This window comes from Anolis carolinensis, chromosome 2 (assembly GCF_035594765.1).
Source record: "Anolis carolinensis isolate JA03-04 chromosome 2, rAnoCar3.1.pri, whole genome shotgun sequence".
In the NCBI taxonomy this organism is placed as follows: domain Eukaryota; kingdom Metazoa; phylum Chordata; class Lepidosauria; order Squamata; family Dactyloidae; genus Anolis; species Anolis carolinensis.
The window spans coordinates 5,494,756-5,499,552 of NC_085842.1; the positions used below are offsets into that span (position 1 = coordinate 5,494,756).

The 4,797-nt window shown below is 46.5% G+C and overlaps 1 protein-coding gene across 1 annotated transcript in view; it reads left to right on the forward strand.

Moving 5' to 3' along the window:
- The window catches only part of LOC100560414 (H-2 class I histocompatibility antigen, Q10 alpha chain), a 40,313-nt gene extending 35,787 nt beyond the window's left edge, over nt 1-4,526 (forward strand). The window contains exon 8 of the mRNA XM_062972928.1: nt 2,686-4,526. The gene's annotated coding sequence lies outside the window, so the exon portion shown is untranslated. The remainder of the gene's footprint in view (nt 1-2,685) is intronic.
- The last annotated feature ends 271 nt before the right edge of the window (nt 4,527-4,797 follow it).

Genomic DNA, 4,797 nt, shown 5'->3' on the forward strand with positions numbered 1-4,797 from the left:
TCCTATCTTAGGGCATATGCCGCGGCAATCAAAGCTGCAAGGAGAGCCCACCTTGCGGCCAACATTGCGTCCGCACAGAACCGTCCGGCGGCGCTGTTCCGTGTCATCAGAGGGTTGTTAACTCCCACCAATCAAGGTGGGAGCCCTGATAACTCGGCAGCCCGCTGTGAAGCATTTGCTCGGTTCTTTGCGGACAAAGTCGCTCTGATCCGTTCCGACTTTGACACCATATTAACGGCAGTCTCTGAGGATGTAACGAGTGCACCTGCTTGTCCAGTTTTGTTGGATTCATTTCAATTGGTTGAGCTCGAGGATGTGGACAAGATCCTGGGAGAGGCGAGACCGACCACATGCATCCTAGACCCCTGCCCATCCTGGCTGGTGAGAGAAGCCAGAGGGGGTTTGGCCGAGTGGGTGAAGGTGGTGGTAAATGCCTCCCTTCGGGAGGGCAAGTTTCCAGCGAGCCTAAAAATGGCTGTGATCAAGCCGCTGTTGAAAAAGCCATCATTGGATCCCACTCAATTCGGAAACTTTCGGCCTATTTCCAATCTCCCCTATTTGGGCAAGGTCTTGGAACATGTGGTTGCTTCGCAGCTCCAGGGTTTCTTGGTTGACACTGATTTTCTGGATCCGGCACAGTCTGGCTTTAGGCCGGGGCATGGTACTGAGACAGCCTTGGTCGCCTTAGTCGATGATCTACGCCGGGAACTGGACAGGGGGAGTGTGTCCCTGCTGGTTCTGCTGGACCTCTCAGCGGCCTTCGATACCGTCGATCACGGTATCCTTCTGGGACGCCTCGCGGGAATGGGACTTGGAGGTACTGTCCTGCAGTGGCTCCACTCATTCCTGGAGGGTCGGTCCCAGATGGTGTCATTGGGGGACGCCTGCTCGGCCCCACAACCGTTGACTTGTGGGGTCCCGCAGGGTTCTGTACTGTCTCCCATGTTGTTTAACATCTACATGAAGCCGCTGGGAGAGATCATCAGGAGTTTCGGGGTCCGGTGTCATCTGTACGCAGATGATGTCCAGCTCTGTCCCTCCTTCCCACCTGTCACTAAGGAGGCTGTTCAGGTCCTGAACCGGTGCTTGGCCGCTGTGTCGGACTGGATGAGGGCCAACAAATTGAAATTGAATCCAGACAAGACAGAGGTCCTCCTGGTCAGTCGGAAGGCCGAACAGGGTATAGGGTTACAGCCTGTGCTGGATGGGGTCACACTCCCCCTGAAGGCGCAGGTGCGCAGTCTGGGGGTGATCCTGGACTCATCATTGAGCCTGGAGCCCCAGGTCTCAGCGGTGGCTAGGGGAGCCTTCGCACAATTAAAACTTGTGCGCCAGCTGCGACCGTACCTTGGGAAGCCAGACTTGGCCACGGTGGTCCACGCCCTTGTTACATCCCGTTTAGACTACTGCAACGCACTCTACGTGGGGCTGCCTTTGAAGACTGTTCGGAAGCTTCAATTAGTCCAACGGGAAGCTGCCAGGTTAATAACTGGAGCGGCGTTCAGGGAGCGTACTACTCCTCTGTTACGTCAGCTCCACTGGCTGCCGATTAGCTACCGAGCACAATTCAAGGTGCTGGCTTTAGCCTATAAAGCTCTAAACGGTTCCGGCCCAGCTTATCTATCCAAACGTGTCTCCCGCTATGACCCACCTCGAAGCTTAAGATCGTCGGATGAGGCCCTGCTCGCGGTCCCGTCAGCCTCACAGGTGCGGCTGGCGGGGACGAGAGACAGGGCCTTTTCAGTAGTGGCTCCCCGCCTATGGAACGCCCTCCCCATTGAAGTCAGGCAGGCTCCCTCCCTCCTATCCTTCCGTAGGAAGGTAAAAACTTGGTTGTGGGGCCAGGCTTTCGAATAAGAATCAGCAGCATTAATTACTATTATGTATACTGGAACTCAATTGACAGACCCAGTCTTTTAAACTTGTACACGCCTATCTATATTTTATAAATGCATTTTATGAATGTTATATGTAAGTTAATTTTTTAACTAATTTATAGTGTATTGTACTGTTTTTATATGTCTGTTTTATTGTAAGCCGCCCTGAGTCCCCTGTTGGGTGAGAAGGGCGGGATATAAATATTGTAATAAATAAATAAATAAATAAATATTATACATTTTTCTCAGGAGGAGACGATGGTTTACAGTATCATAAGTTGCTGACAGGTCCTGTGATCTGCTGCCTTTCAAAACCATATTCTATGTGCTGAGTCAGGTTCAGAATTTGTGATGTGCAGCTTTTCCCTTTCCTGAAACATATCAGATTATGTGGCATGACATAAATGTTTTCCCGCTCCTAGTCCTGGAATCTCCCCTTCACTTCACTTCAGTGAACACATTCTGAGGTCTGGTCTGGTCCCTTCCCTCTTTCTGAATGAGCTGCATTGAGTCTATATTGAGAAAAAAGTACAGTAAAAGTAAAATCAGTACAAGTGTCTCTGGAACCTGTGAGTTTCTCCTTTATGTGTTGTAAATTACTCAACTCTGGTGACAAGCCAATTTCGGCTGGAAGAAAACCCAGAGTCTATTTCTGCTGTATTCTACTAAGAACACAGACTTTTTTTTTTGCTAAAACTCACAAATTTTTCTGGTTGCTGATTAAGGCTCCTTCACCCTCTATCAAATTATTTGTGATTCATTCTCCTGCCCTCATTCTAAAGCTTTTTTCTGTTTTGTCTCTTTGTAGTGCAATTAGCAGGTCTGCCGTATGAAGAGAGGAAAGGTTCATCTGCCTACGTGTTGGATTTTGGTGCGCCGTTTAAGAATTTCTTCAAGGTTTTTCACTGGATCTGTAGAAAGATTTATATTGCAGTGAGTTGGGCCTAAGGTGGAAGTTGAGTTTCAGTTGCCATATGAACAATGAAATTCTTAAAGTGTTACTGTATTTCCTCAGGTTTAAAAGTAGCAATCATTTTTTTTATTTGTGTGTGTGTGTGTGTGTGTGCATGTGCGGGCGCATGCGTGTGTGAATAATAATTGAATTATTATTATTATTATTATTATTATTATTATTATTATTATTAATTCATTTATTTATCATATTTATACCCCACCTGTCTCATCCCATAGGGGACTCAAGGAGGCTTACATATGTAGGCAACAATTTGATACCATACAAATATATACAACATATACATTGAAACAATCATTAAAAACAAATCAAACTTTAAAACCACTTAGAATCATAGAATCATAGAAGTTGGAAGAGACCTCACGGGCCATCCAGTCCAACCCCATTCTTCCAAGAAGCAGGAAAATCTCATTCAAAGCACCCCTGACAGATGGCCACCCAGCTTCTGCTTAAAAGCCTTCAAAGAAGGAGCCTCCACCACAGTCTGGGGCAGAGAGTTCCACTGCTGAACAGCTCTCCCTCACAGGAAGTTCTTCCACATGTTCAGGTGAAATCTCCTTCCCTGTAGTTTAAAGCCCTTGTTCCATTGCGTCCTAGTCTGCAGGGCAGCAGAAAACAAGCTTGCTCCCTCCTCCCTATGACTTCCCCTACCATATTTGTACATGGCTATCATGTCTCCTCTCAGCCTTCTCTTCTGCAGGCTAAACATACCCAGCTCTTTAAGCCGCTCCTCCTAGGGCTTGTTCTCCAGACCCTTAATCATTTTAGTCGCCCTCCTCTGGACACTTTCCAGCTTGTCAACATCTCCCTTCAACTGCGGTGCCCAAAATTGGACACAGTATTCCAGGTGTGGTCTGACCAAGGCAGAATAGAGGGGGAGCATAACTTCCCTGGATCTAGACGCTATTCCCCTTTTGATGCAGGCCAGAATCCCATTGGCTTTTTTAGCAGCTGCAACACATTGCTGGCTCATGTTTAACTTGTTGTCCACGAGGACTCCAAGATCTTTTTCACACGTACTGCTGTCTAGCCAGGCATCGTCCCCCATTCTGTATCTTTGCATTCCATTTTTTCTGCCGAAGTGAAGTATCTTGCATTTGTCCCTGTTGAACTTCATGCTGTCCGTTTTTTGGTCTTTGTAAAAACAGATGTTTTTTCCTAGCTACTTGTGTTAATGAAAAATTGAAGACCATATATTTGGCATTGTGCTTTACAGTCTTGAAGAAAGAAATGTGACTTTTTAATAGAACTGTGGCAATTTTTTGGGGTTTTTTTTTTTCATTGAGAAACTGCAAGTTGCTTTTGGTGTGAGAGAATTGGTCGTGTGCAAGGGCACGCCCGGATGTTTTGATGTTTTTAGCATCCTTGTGGGAGGCTTCTCTCATGTCCCTGCATGGAGCTGGAGCTGATGGAGGGAGCTCATCTCTCCAGGTTGCATTCGAACTGGCAACCTTCAGGTCAGCAACCCAACCTTCAAGTCAGCAGTCCTGCACAAGGGTTTGAACCCACTGCACCACTGGGGGGGGGCTCTAATTTTTAGGTTAGGATCCAGCTCACTGGAATTACTCTGCTCTGTTTTAATTGTGTTCTGTCATGTTTATTGTTGCCTACCTTGAATCTCTATATTGTCACAAAGCCAGTACAAGAATGAGCAAATAAAGAAATTATTTTCCTTTTCTGCTGTTCTTTGTCTCTTGAATGTCAAAAGTACCCCGTCATTTGCTGAAGCTTTTAGTTCTAGGTATTGCTGGATGGGGTCATTTAGAACTGTGGTCCAAAACAGTAACATTTGAAAGCTGGATCCCCGGCCAGGCAAGGCTGAGAGGGCGGAAAGGGGTGGAGGCCAGTTTTAAAAACCAACACAAATATAAGTGGTTTCATCTGTCACTATTATTTGTATATAAACAAAACTTTATTATTACAATACTGCCCAGCTGAAGAATCAAT